At 35.6% G+C, this 14594-nt stretch overlaps 1 protein-coding gene across 1 annotated transcript in view; it reads left to right on the top strand.

Annotated features, from left to right (window-relative positions):
• The window catches only part of LINGO2 (leucine rich repeat and Ig domain containing 2), a 557882-nt gene that overhangs the window by 296648 nt on the left and 246640 nt on the right, over positions 1-14594 (top strand). Inside the window, exon 4 of the mRNA XM_052778680.1 lies at positions 7943-8026. The gene's annotated coding sequence lies outside the window, so the exon portion shown is untranslated. The remainder of the gene's footprint in view (positions 1-7942; positions 8027-14594) is intronic.

The raw sequence follows: 14594 nt of genomic DNA, 5'->3' as shown, positions 1-14594 counted from the left end.
ATAATTAAAATAATTAGGGATCTAAGATGACAGTTTTATCTGAAATCATCTTTAACCTTTTTAGTTAAATGTGATTAATTTATCATATCTCTTTGTAAGTGAAATGTAGGCACAACGGCTACCCTGACTGCAGCAACTAATATAAACTAAAGAGTCCACTCAGAAAACCATTGTTGCACAGCTTAAACTGGTTGAAGTCTAAGACATCCCTGAGGAAGAGCTTTTACAAAAATGCTCTGGTATATTTCAGAGTTGTTGTGAGATATATCAGAGAAGGAAACATGAAAAATACTAACTGTAAATGTGAGGTAAGCTTATTTTGTGCAGTGAAATATTTGGCAGTATGAACTGTGAATGAGTAGAAATTTCTGCGTCTTTTGTATCTATCTTTTTCCCAGGGACAGAACAGTACCTACTCATGACTGCCTCCAGTGAGCACCCCACACTTCACCATGTCAGAGACTTAAAGAGAATTTTGCAGCATTTGCACTTTCCCTTAGCATAGTCTGAAGATGCTCTCTCTTTGGATAAAAATAATGCACTTGTTTAGTAAATGAGGAGTGTAGATGGGAGGTAGCCCCATCATGAGGAGTAAGGAGAGGGACTGAAATTTTAAGAGCTGTGATAAGCCCTGATTTAACACTTCATGAAATCATTTACAAAGACAGAACACGTGTAAAATACAAGTGCATTTTTTCCTCTAACACTGATCAAACTAGAAAGGGCAGATTTAACATGGTTGCTTGCAGTTTTAGCATTACTAAGAAAAATTCTAGGTGTAGTTTTTTCTTCTCCCAGTCTCCCCAACCCAGTGGCAGCAACAGTAAAAGTTTATAGCTGAGTTTAATACCACTTTTGTTGAGTGTGCAAACTCCATAATGTAACATATTTTGTTAGATCTTTTACTTAATAAAAGACTTCAACTGAACGGATTCACACTATATCTGTCTGCCTGCCACACCAATATCTTGTTGAGTTCCTGCTGCAATTTTTCAGGTTCTTCATTTCTTTCTTTATATTGGAAATCACTTAGTTTTATCCAAAAGATCTTTTCAAAATGCCTTTCAAAAGCACTTTATCAACAGATAGTCTATTGCCTTGCAGATGTGAGTTTAAAGAAGCATCCTTATGGTATAAGAATATAATCTATTAGACTGAAAAGGTTTCAAGGAGAAACAATCTTAATCCAAAGAAATCATTTTTTATTAAATGTATCCACCTGTCTAAAGATCACTAGCATGGTCCCATTCAAACACTATCAAGCTCTATTTTTTCGGAGATACCTTTACTGCTCTTGTTTTCCACTGTCCAGAAACAGAAATCCCAACAGCTGATGCATTAATCCCATGGACAATTTTCTTAAAGCTTTCTTGTTTCTAACAAGATTATTGTCATATCAAATAGCAACTGCCTTTTTAGAATAAGAAATCTCAGGTAAGGAGCCACTGTATTTCTGAATTGAGAAATAATAAAAATACAGTTGCTAGTAATGAGTAAAATACTGATTTACTGCTTATAGGAAATCTTGCTTGTTTGACTGTTTTCAAACATTAGGTTAAATCCTTCACCTGTATTCAAACAAATCATGGTTTATGATACCCAGCACCTGCAAGCCATCTGATTCTTCTATTAAAAATTCAGGGGTTGCCTGCATGTGGTCAATTTAATAAAATACTCCGTTTTCAAGCCCACTGCCCTTAGGATCTTTATTGCACCTTGTTCAAGTCATAATTGATTCAGCATTTCTGTTGCAGGTAGAAACAACAACTTGTCTTTTCAGCTCAAATGTATAGCTGTGCACAGCGTCCTGTTAGAAAGTGTGCCATCTATGTTTAATGTAATCTGCGTGTTCTTTTCTGTTATATGAAAGAATGCTCCATTTAATGCATACATTTTGACAAATCAATTAAGACATTTATTTTCAGATGTTGGTAACACTGGAGATGTCAGGCTGCAGATACATGCAGGTCTGTTAACTGGTTAATAGTTTCATAGTAGATCTGCTGGTGATAGCTGCTTTTTCTGAAGGTGCCATCTTATTTTATCTGTGGCATACAATTAATATCAACCCTCAATGTTCTTTGATTACAGTGAGAAAGTATGTTTGTGTATAAATACTCCCTTTGAAATTAATAAATGCTGTTTAGTGAGTGAGATAACAGATTGCCTCTCAACATTTCTAGTTGTGATATGATGTACTTGTATCACAGCATAAAAAATAAAATCCTCAAAATTTAAAATTTTGGCTTCTAATTGAAATCTTATCTTGTCCTCAGTCATTTTGTCACATTGCTCAATGGTAAGATATTTCTGACTTCTCAGCTGGGAAGGCACCTAAATTACTTAGCAAAAATGTGTTTTTCAGCATGAGAATTTCTTTATTTTCTCAGACCAAACATTAAGCTCAGCAGTAGTCTGTTTCCAGTATTGCTAAGGAAAAGTGAGGATGCACATATGAAGTGAGCAACCTCCTGGTAAACCCTCCTAGATTCCAGGACTGACAGTTTAGAGACCTGAGCTGAATGTTACCAGTATGTTTAATAACTGCACTTTTAATAGTCATAAGCAGAGTCAGAAGAATATGGTGTCTGTGTTTGGTCCTTGTTCATAAGCAGTTATCTTAGTTCTTAACCAGTCATGTCTTTACATGTTTATGGAAAAATCTGAAATATGATTTGCTATTGAGGATCTGTCCTGCTAGGTTTTTTTCTCCAAAAAGAAAAGAAAAAAATTCTTAAGATACCAAGAACTCTGTTCTATCTCACGAATGAAATCTGAGCTATACTACTACACATATTTCTGGAACAATTCATTACAGGTCCTTTTAAGTAATTGCAGTCTATACTACTACCATCTCTCAACTCTACTGTATTTTTATGGCTCTGAGTTCTTTTTTTGCTTTTATTTAATTACTTTCTGATCATACCATGGGTCTTCTCTCAGTCTGCTAAATTCCAGTCACATATTAGGAAAAGAGTTGGATCTTTCTATTTGCAAGACTTGTAGCAAGTGTATCCAGGAACAAGTGAGTATTAATTGGCCTCAGACACATGTAAACTGGAAATTAGATATCTAATATGATAAAAGCATGGACCTGGAACAGTGTTTCCATTGGTCCCATTTGTCTGGAGACATCTAAGTTAATATTTAGATAGACGGTGTAAGGTGGTTGCCCAGACATGAGGACTAGAGGAAATTCTTTCTGTTACTATGTCTGTTAGTCCCCTAGGAAAATATGACACCAGATAGTTTGTATCTGTGGATAGGTGTTTACAGTGAAAGAGCCGGGAGAGGTTTCTACACTGAAGTTTTCTTTAGAGAGAACAGATTTTGAGAAAATGTCTCAAATTTCAATGTTTGTGAAAGAGATTGTAGAAAAATAGCTAAAACCAAATAATATAGAAGAAGTGTTATTCACAGTTACAAAGTTACTGAAATAGGAAGCTGTTGAACTATATACCACATTAATAAACCAGCAGTAGAGTAATAAATCATACTCAGCACTGGAGTATATTAGATCTATGGTTCATATAGTCATAAAATATACAGAAAAGGAAGATGTCTTTTAACAGTCTAAGTTTGATTATACAAATGGCATAAACTAGGTGAAACAGTGTTATAATTGTCAAGTAAAATGTATTTGGAGAAACATCTATCCTTCTGAGTAAGCAGTCATGACTTCTGAATTAGACACTACTCAAAGCAAAGGTCTCTCACACATTAGCTCTGATTATTAGCAATCAATGTTTTCATTTTTCTTGTTTCATTTTCCATTGTTTCTACTAAAATTTGACTGCCTCACTTCTGAGGCTTCACTCCGTGTTGCATTTTCAGTAGTAAAACATTTAGAGAACAGTATCAAACATCTACTTTTAGTAAGAATATGACTTAGTGAAAATGCTGGGAGTCTTCAGGATGGGGTGTGTTGGGGGAGAGCAGGGGGAGTTTCTGTTTTCTTTTTAGTGGCAAATACACAGTGAAAGTATGACATACATGTTGTACAAACTGAACTACTGTGTCTTGTGTATCCTTGCTATACCATGCTTCCAGGATATATCTCAATTTTTTGAACTATTCTTTACTTTGTGAATAGCCCTTTTTGCTTAGATGTTGGCCCAAGATCAGGGAACATAGGAAAACAAGTTCTCCTACAGTCTTGACTAGGATTATCCTCAGTAAAGAACTATAACTCAGTCTCTATTTTCTGTTTCTTCCCCTTTCCCAGTGAGACAATAATTTATGATTGATCTTACTCCAATACCAACAAATGTGGAATGAAGCCAGAACTAAGCTTAATTCTTCTTGTCCCTGATTGTTCAATGTGAAAGAATACAGCATGATAAGTAGACATTTATGTTTGGCATATCAAGTTTAAGTCTTTTATCATAAATAGCCCTATATGCATAGTCCAGAAATTCAGTTGTTGAAACTTTTGAGGTGTGTAAATATTTCAGGAAGAAATATCAAATCTCTTGCCTGCTTTGCTCCCAAGTCCTTAAAAACAAGTACAAGAGTTTCGATGCATCCAGTTTGTGTTCATTGGTGTTCTGACTCTGGGGTTGTCAAATTCATTTTTTCCCATTCCAAAGTTTTAAAATATAATTCTTTTAACTAAAAAATAAACAATATATTTTTCTTAGCTCAAGGTTCCAGATGACTTACAGGACTAAAACAAGTTGAAGCTGTAAGTTGGTACTTCAGACAATCATTGGTTAGGTATGCCAGGAAATGGAAAGCAGCCAAATGTTTAGGGAACAGTCAGTTTCAGTCCTGTCAGAAAATGTGATTTCATTACAGAGATTTATACAGAAAAACTAGAGAGGCTCAGAAAATAGGTTGCACATCTCACAAGACAGGACCGAAATATTTAGTATTTCCATTGAGGAGCCTGGACACACTTTTGACTTAATCCTGAGTTTACAAAGAAAATGTGAAATGTCTTAAATAACAGTAAAGCATATAGCATCAAAGTCCCAGATGATTCTCAGTAATTAATAATTAAAAAAAAAAAAAAAAAGGTGGCATAGCATAAATGGATGTCTTTCTTGCTCCATCCTTTTCTTTCATCTCCTCTCAAATAGATGAGTTATATTGCCTTAAACTCAAAGAGGAAGCCCATTACCACTCTCTCAGTGGTAATTCAGACTGGAAGCACTCTTGCACACATTCTTCTTGAACTTCTTTCTTCCTGGCCAAGTGCTGCTCTCACCTTTGATGTGTCTGGATTAAAAATGAAGCCTTTGAAGGAGTCTTACTGTAATTTGCACAGAATTAAGGTGATATAAAATTAAATTAGTAGTCTTAAGTTCACCAGTAAGTTCTCTGGGATATTTCAAGAACAAATCAATATGAATCCATCCTACTTCTCTTCTGAGGACTAGAATAGATCCAAAATTATGGTCATTGCCTCCAATAGTAGGTAGCAATGCTACCCTGTCACCTGCACCAAATAGAGAATATACCTGTGCTGAACTCTACCTGTTCCTGAGCTTTCTGTAAAGCATACAAGATCTGGGGGATATATTATTTTCTTTTTTTTATATATGTAGGTAGTTAATATTTGCCTCTTGGGGTCACCTTGATTGCCTCTTCATGTCCATTAATAGCTGAATTTAGCCTATGCTCCCTGGCTTTTGTCAAGAATTCTACAAAATATTTCACAAGTCAAGTATGTATTCTTATAGCCTTCCTCAGTAATACTCTGTGTGTATATAATGTGGGTTAATATTAGAGTACCACTTAGCAGTGCACATCACAGAACATATTTCCTCATAATACATCAGCAGAAACAGTGCATTCTGAAAATAAAGTAGTTCACTGAACACTGTGGGTACGGTCTAGTGTTCCTTATTTATAACTGCAATAGAACATTCTCCAAAACTAGTCATGAAACAACACAGAAATCATTCTCTTAGCCTTCATACCTTTTAAGTAGATATTACTAAAAATAGCTACACTTAGAAAACATCAGATTATTCACTGACCTTTCAAATACTATTCGTTGTAATAAGGAAGAAACGGCTATTTTGCTGGCTTTAGAAATAGTTTGCAGGAAAAGCTTTTCTGTCACACATATTTGAACTGCGGCAAATTTAACTGAGTCATTGTATCCAGGTACAGAAGCAGTAATATCTAAAAATGGATTAATATCCAAAACATTTCATATACTGAATTGCAAGTTTTTGAGTGTTGCCTCTTTCCTCTTTTATGTTTGAAATTGCTTTAAATTAGAGATAGCAGTAACGTAAGAGAAAAGCATATGAGACTATTCATTCCTGAGGAGTAATTCAAACCAAATAAATTGGGGTTAAGTTGCCCTTATAAATTTGTACAAACTACATGGAATTTCTAAGACGCTAGCTCTCAATTTATTTTTAAAATTAAATGTATCATAGAATATGTTTTTCAATACTTAGGTGAATCAATCCTTGGTCTGAATTCAGTCCTGACCCTGAACATGAATTGGGATGTTGGTCAAGAGACCTTCTCAGGTCCTTTCCAACCAGCTATTCTGTGACTCTATGATTCTTCACAGAAAAATTCAAAAAGCCTGATACCATTGGTCCAGTTCTCAATGTCATTCACAATCCTATGGCTTTAAAAAGCTGCAAGGCAACTGAATGTAAGAAGCAGAGAGTCCTCTCATATAAGGAGTCATCACGACGGGGAGCCTAAGGACAGAAAGTCGAGAGCTAGATTTAGTATTAGTTGTAGAAAGAAACTTCGGAAACATATAGGTGAGTTTTGTGCTACCTAAGTCAAACCTCTTTTTTTCAGCAAGCCTGTGATTTAACAGTGCACAGGTAAGAATGCACATGGAGAAAAATGTAGCGTTACTTATCCTGTGTTTATTCACTTTACTCCATGTGTAGATCTCAGCTTGAACAGTTTTCCTGGGGTTATACAAAAAGACTTTTTCAAAACAAAGAAACCTTTCTCCCTGACTTTTCTAGCATCTCAAAATGAATGTAATCCTAACTAATCTAAGCCTGTCCAGTTAATGTGGTAAACCAATGGCAGATTAGTCAAGGAAAAAAACATATCAGCTGAGATCTTCTTAAATGACTTGTCAGTTTGGCATTAGTTTTTGCTTACCTATTTTAATTTTGTACATAGTAGTGTTTCTCAAAACCAAACTGGTAGAAGTTGTTGCAGGTGGGGAATCCAAAATGGTCATTTTATTTTAAAAGAAATATCTTGAAAATAAGTCATTATTTTCACGCCAAACCATGACCTAGTAGAAACTATGGAAGCTTATTTTAATTTCCTGAACTAAATAGCTGGAGCATCAGTTTATCTCTTCTTCCTTTTGACTTTAAGAATGATACTACAACTGATTATATAACCAGAAGGAAGAGGATTTTTAGTGAAGAACCACTATGGGGTGGATATCAGCTCTCCAATGTTATCTATTTCCTTTTAACTAAAAAAAAAAAAAGGGGGGGGGGGCATGTTATTATTTTTTTCTAATCAATGCATGAGTGTTATAATGCTTTTTAAGCTCTTCCCCAGGTAATACAAGCCTGCAATAACAGCAAGTAGACTTTGGAAAATAACTGAGACAGAAAAAACTCCATTTATCCCCACAATCCATATCAATTCATGTCAGGGTTTACCTTCTGCCATCTACGACTACAACAGTCCTAAAGCTTCCACTATTATTTACTAAAATTCATAAATGGAGGGAAAACTGAGGAGGCATATTATGTAACTTTAACTGTTTACACTGAGCTGTTTTTCTTTTTTATGAGTGCTTAAGGTCAGTCTAAGATGTGCTACGTACTCAATCTTGAAATGTAAAAATAATGAAAGCAGAACATGATCTATCACATTATCTACTGAAAGATTTCTGACCCAGTTATTCAACTTATTTTATCTAAATTGCTTTATTTTATTTTATTTTATTTTATTTTATTTGGTTGGTTGGTTGGGTTTTTATCAGGTTGATATGAAGATAAACAGTCTGGAGGAGGGAAGTAGTGGAAGACTATCATCACAAGTGTGAGCAATGAGCAATTTCAACCTGGTAAGTTTCTCTTCTTTTTTTTTCACTGATGACAGTCTTTCCCATCAGTGGTCTCATTTATGTTTGTAGTAACATCTCAGCTGCTGTTGTTTTTTTTTCTTGATGTGATATTTCTGTGTTAAATGTCATAAACTTTGCCTTCTATGCTAACAAAACATGCATACTAAATATCTCATTATCTCTTTAAGATGCAGTTTTGCAATGGATCCAAGTATTTTCAGTCCTCAGTCAATGCAGTTAGCACAGAAAATTATTTTCTAATCCTTTAAGTTTGTGCACAATACTCCTGAATTTTGCCCATTCTTGTCAGGACTAGATTTTGCAGTGTCAAAAATTTTGTGAGCTGAAAGGTCTGCTTTTAAAATGTTATTTTCTGCTTTATTCTATTTTTTTTTAAACATTTGTGAGTTTTAAAAATACTGTTCTAGAGGTTCAAATTCTATTTATAAAACAATTACTTATTCCAGCCTTATTCTGCGAAATGTTTGTTTCAGGTGAGTTGTCCTTTTATGAAAGATCTATCTGTGAATTTTTTTTCCTCCCTAGAAGAAAGTCAGTGCAATTTTATCAGTGCCATCTTTTGGGGGAGGATAAGTAGTTAGAAACAATTAGGGACAACAGTCACTAAGCCCCCAAAGGGAGTGGAACTAGCCCTGCTATTTTTTATACGTCAGCATATCAGCAACACACACAACCTTTGGCTAATATAGTACCAGGAAGTGGTATAAAATTATAAATTCAAAAAGAATTCAGATGAGCTGCAGCATTTAATAAAGTAACATGTTCAAATTTATAACCTGAAAATATAAAAAAACCCTGGTATCGAAGACTTGGCACAACATAACGCCTTATGGTCTAAGAATGGATTTATAAATATATCAAATCTATCATCACAGAAATATGTAATAAGGAGTTGTAGACTTCTGTCAAGACTGATCTTATCTGATCTCCATTTTCATATATATGTGTAAGTATATGCAGTTATGTATCTGTATATAGAGAGAGCTTCTGTTGATAAATGGATGATCTATATCCTTCATTTAAAGGAAACACAATAGTTTTCTGAGTTTGACTATTCTATCAGTACTGATAATTCATCAGTAGTGCTTCACCATTGCACTAGCTTTCAAAGTATACCAGATAATAATGGAGAAGTGAGAAATCCCCTTCAACAAATGAAGTTCACCTGCTGTCTTGTGATCACTGGTAGGTGGCAGAGATATCAAAACTGTTAATAGAGACACACAGGGAATATGGCTTTATCCCTCAGGAAGGATATTTCTTTTCATATGATACGAACTTAACTCGGACTGTTTGAGCTCTCCAAGCTGAATGGTAAGTCCACTAATAATTGTAACACCTATGCTGACTTAAACCCACCTCCTGTCCTATAAACCCAGTCACTGACACTTTCATTTTTGAAGCACCATTAATCTTTTCCAGATCCCCAAATCCCACTTGCACTACATACCAGTATTTACAATTTGTCTCCTCCTTATAAATTTGTGAGGAAGATGCTCATTCTGGGAATTAGCAGGTATTCAGTTCTTGCACATAATGGAGGATGATGTACTATGGGCTCCTGCAAAGCTATTTTTTACTTTGATGCATTTGCGTTGGTCTGTTTCTGCAGGTTTGGGAGTGCTTTTTGATCCAGAGTTTAGACTTGCCCTGGGACTTGGGATTTTCTTGCCTTAACATCACCATTTAGTCATGTAGCACAAAAATAGGGTGTTTTCCCTTCAATGTGTTTTAATTGCCAACTGTTCAGTCCTCCTTGAAGTTCTTACTCTCCAGAAAATGAAAATACATCTAGATGATATCTTTGGAGAAAGAGGAAACAGTTGTAATTCTGTTACGCAGAAGAGATAATTTTGCATATACTTACATGCATACCTCACTTTAGGGTAGCTCTAGAATGTACCTTCCAAAATTATTTTGAAGACAGTTTTAAATATTTTAACCTTGAATTGTTTTAGTCTTCTGAAAACTTTGTGTCTTCTGCAGTTAGACAAAATGAGTGCATTGGTGAATAACAATAATAATATAGCAATCTTGATGTAGTTGTCTTTCTGCTTTGATTCCCATTAGCTATAAGAAGATTTTTGGTTGGTTGGTTGGTTGGTTGGTTGGTTGGTTGGTTTTTATCCAAGAGGCTGATCAGATACTGAAGCAGTTTGCCTAGAGACATTGTGAGATCTCTGTCCTTGGAGGTGTTCAAGTTGGGCACAGTCCTGGGCAGCTTGATCTGATTAGATCTGTTTTGAGAGAAGGGTTAGACTAGGCAAACTCTAAAGGCTCCTTCCTTTCAAAATTATTCTGTGGATCTGTGATTCTATGATTAGCATTGTTCCCAAGAAGTAAGAGGAACATCTTATTAGCTATTTTGCTTAATTTCACTAACCACTTCAAACAATTAGTTATGACATTTTGACTAAACTGACATGAAACCTGTATTCTCTTCCTATTTGTTGTTACACACATTACAACATTAAAAACCTGGTGATTCTGAACAAGGTGCAGATATTGGATAGATAAATATTCTTCTGGTAGATGTTTTAGAAATTTGTAAAGGCAAACATTTCCTTTAAACAACTGCACACCCTTGTTAATGAGAATAAATCACAAATTCCTGGTTACCAACAAGTGCCAGTTGGTTCTAATTAAGGAGTAAAGGTTTTGAGAGTAATCAGGGTTTTTTAAGTTTCCAATTTGGATTAGTTTCTCTGATGGCCAGAGTGTCTAGAAATAGTAAGGAATTCATGTACAGGCACCTGAAACGAGTAGGGGAATATCAGGAATTGGCGTGTGATCCCAACCAATCTGCAAAAATGCTTTTCAGTACTGATTTTTTCAAGCACTAGGATAAAAGAGGAAGCTTCCCTGGTTGTTTTTTGTTCAGTGCCACTTCGAGAAGAGCAGGCAATAAAAAAGCAGACTATGATGTTATGCATTTTCACAGCTAATATGTGTGTTTTCAAAAGAATAAAAGGGAAAAAAAAAAGTGACGAGCAGGCAGATAAGTCTCCTCTGGAAACTCTGCCAGAGAGGCTAGTGGCCTTTTGTGTGTTGTGAACAGAAGCTGAGACAAGTTTAGGTAAAAGTGGAAAACTTCATTTTGTTTTATAATGTGCAATTAATATTTCTAATCCCTATTGCCCATGGTGGTGGAATAGAGGCTGTATTGAAGTTTTTGCACCTTGCTTCAGGAATGCAGCAGGAGTAATAATGTGACATAGATGGGTTTTTGAATTGTGTCACTATTTTCATAGCTCTGTTAGTTTTATTCTGTTCACTGAGGCAGAATTTTGCCCAAAGTACACACACTGTACCAAACACGACAAATTGCATGTAATGTGAAATGTTATTTATCTGGTTCTCAGCACAATACAATTTAACAGCAGCACTGTTGATAGTGAGACTCAAAGCATTGATAGTGCAAGGTGATAGATTATTGGCCACATGCACAGAAGAGCTTTTCAGTTTTAATCAACAATAGTTTGTGTTCATTTACTGATGTTTGTAGTGAGTTGTAGTGAGTGTAGTTTTACAAATCTTGAGCAACCTTTTGAGAGGAAGACAGGGTAGGCTGCTAAATGATCTAGGAGCTAGCTTTCTCCCCTTAAAGAAAAAGATTTGAATTGTTCACATCCAGATAGACCTGAACATGTGAACATGGAACAAAAAATATTAGGGAAGAAGTTACAGCAGGGACTTGAAGGTCAATAAACTTTTCTGTAAAATTTTTAATTCACCAAGTTGGGAACTCTAATAGCATAGATTTTCTCTACACGGTATGAAGATACCCTGCATGTTTTTGAAGTACCTTTTAGAAAAGAAGATGGTTGAAGTTAACTTCATGAGCACACAACACTCCCAACCAGACAAAACCAAAACACCTACAAAATGAAATATTCAGTTAATAGTATGGACAGTTGTGTTATAAAAACTTTTACTTTATAACTGAAATAATAGTAAAAAAGAAAAGAATAGTAAAGTGAAAGTGCTAGGTAGAAGAAATATAAAAAAATTAAAGACTTGACTTAGTTTTGGTAAAGGACAAAGAAATAACTAAAAGATTCAGCCTTGGGAGATTATCAAGAGACTTAAACTGTGAGGGAAAGTAGTTCAGCTTTGAGAATACCACATGCTCTTAGGTACTGAGATTTTGCATACTGCAGCTGTTAAGTGGGAGCAGTTGATGAGCTACTGAAAATCTTAAACAAATTTTGGATAAAAATATTTGAAAGTCTGTTTATGCACTGGCTAAAATCTTTTGGGAAGTCTGAAGCTGAGCTGAAAACTGAACTGCAAACCTTTAAGACTCCCTCTTATTTCTGTTTTAGTGTGGTTTTTGCTGTCATCTTTTCCAAAGACAGCTTATAGTAACTGATGTGTAACTTTAAAAGTTACCAGTATGGTTATTTTAATTTACAGCTGTACTTGTTTGTTGTTTTACCTAAAGGAAACCAAGAAAGACTTTATGGGTGTAATTCCTTCATTTCCAAGAACAGATTAATAGAGTACTGTCTTAATGTCATAGGTACAATGATCAAAGCAATAATTCATCTCTGGTATAGTTTGCCAAAAGTCAAAGGAATTGCATCAGAGATAAATCTGGCCAATTACTATTTAAAGGAAACACAGAGTAACTTGATTAAAGATCTATCCCACACTCCAAAAGTGATTAATTACTGAAAAAGTACTAATCTTAAAAGTACTGCTGCCAATAAGTCATGGAACATGTAGAAACTATTACTAATGACCACTTAAGCCCTTATTTTTAGCTACTTCAAAATACCACCTAGTATCTGTTACTTACCTTTTCAGTTCCTGACTGTATGAATAAATGTTAATTTTTTTTCCTGACCTTGATGTTCTTTTGGCATTTCTAAAACACCTGCAGTGTAATAAGGAATTTATTTGCAGCTGTTACACTGATTTCTAGTCATTAGCTTTTTTGCTATCAATGTGGTTTTAAGCTTGCTAATTGGAATGAGGAAAAAAAAGGTGATCTGGGGAAAATGTATCAGTAAATGCTATAATTTAGTATAGCATATTATTTATTTTTGTAGTGTAAAAATTACTATCAGTTTCGTAACCAACATTTCAAACATACCCTAATGTTAAATGCCTAGAAGAAACTAGAAGATTTCATCTTAAAATATAACTATGGTCTTTTGACTTACAAAAAAGTTATATGACATTACTCCAGCAAGCAGTATCAAGATGAATTCTTGTCTGTTTATTCCACACTTCTACACTGAGAAAAATGAAGCAATGAAGTTAGCTGTCTTCCCACAGCTACAAGCACAGGTTCATAAATAGCTTTTGCAAAGGGAAGGAACGTATCTTAGAAAGTGCTGTGCTGACACAGGTTTTTATTTATACCTTGGCTCCTTCATGTTGTTCAGGCTGGGAAAAGGTTCTGTTTAGTGTAAAGGGTTTTCCCAGAACCCAATGTTACAGTGATTCTTTTGAGTAATCTAGAATTGTACCCTGGCATCAGTTGTGATAAAGTGTGTATATGACTCAACAAGAGTAAAGGTTACCGGAGCTATTTTATCTACTTTCCTTAGCTGAAAAGAGCAGATATATCTACTTGACTATTACTGTACTAACTATATGAATGTGTTTCTTCAAAATCACTTTCACAGGGGACAGTTTCACAGGCCTAGAATCAGATACTTCCCTGCATGTTCAAGATCTCCTTTTATTCCCAGATTGGTAAACTGAATGGTGTTTGATCTAACTCTGGAGTAAAGATGCATATCCTGCTTACAGCAGTGTGTTGCTTCAATATAGCAGCTACAAGACACTTCTGTTACGATATTATACTTCTGCATATTAACTTGCAGAAGATGTATGTAGGAGTGTTCAGTTTCTTAGGTTATTGTTACGGATGCACGACTAACCAAATCCAACAGGTGTTAACACTCAGATTTATTCTTCAGCAAAAGTTATAAGTCCGGTAACATTTTATAAAACCACAGGCTCAATGATGTAAAGAGAATTAATACTACACAGCCAATTTAAGAATCCCCAAGATTTAAAGTGACAGCTCAAAATGTGGATATCACTCACCTAAAAGCTGAGGGCTCTCTCCCTCAAGGAGTTACCTCGGGCGGTACCCTGACCCGAGGGGGAGTCCCCGACTGCAGACCCGCTGCTCCGAGGAGGACTGATTCCAACATGTCCTCCGGCGGGACCCCTTTTATACCCCTGTCAAATCTGACCTGTGGTCCATTTAATCGCTGGGGGGATGGCCAGGCCAGGCCAAACCATGGCTAGGAGGGTCACCTCGGTGTACCTGGCGCATCTTGATCGGCCAGTTCAAATTTCAACCTGCAGCCTCCAGGGTTTCCTTCCCCTTCTCCCTGCCTGGAGAAGTTTCATTTCCTGCTGGCAGGATGGGGGGGGGGGAAAGTGTGCTGCTACAGTTACCAGTTTCAATGTTACCAGAAAAGCTAAGCCAATTTAGCTTAGCTGTTCTCTGATTCTTTGTTTTAATGTACATTTGTAGGTGTTTTTTCGTATTTTCAAATGCCTTAAAAGTAGAGGAGAGGAA

The sequence above is a fragment of the Harpia harpyja genome, chromosome Z (genome assembly GCF_026419915.1).
Source record: "Harpia harpyja isolate bHarHar1 chromosome Z, bHarHar1 primary haplotype, whole genome shotgun sequence".
Lineage (NCBI taxonomy): Eukaryota > Metazoa > Chordata > Aves > Accipitriformes > Accipitridae > Harpia > Harpia harpyja.
The sequence above is the reverse complement of the archived record's forward strand: the minus strand, read 5'-3'. Positions and strand labels throughout refer to the sequence as shown.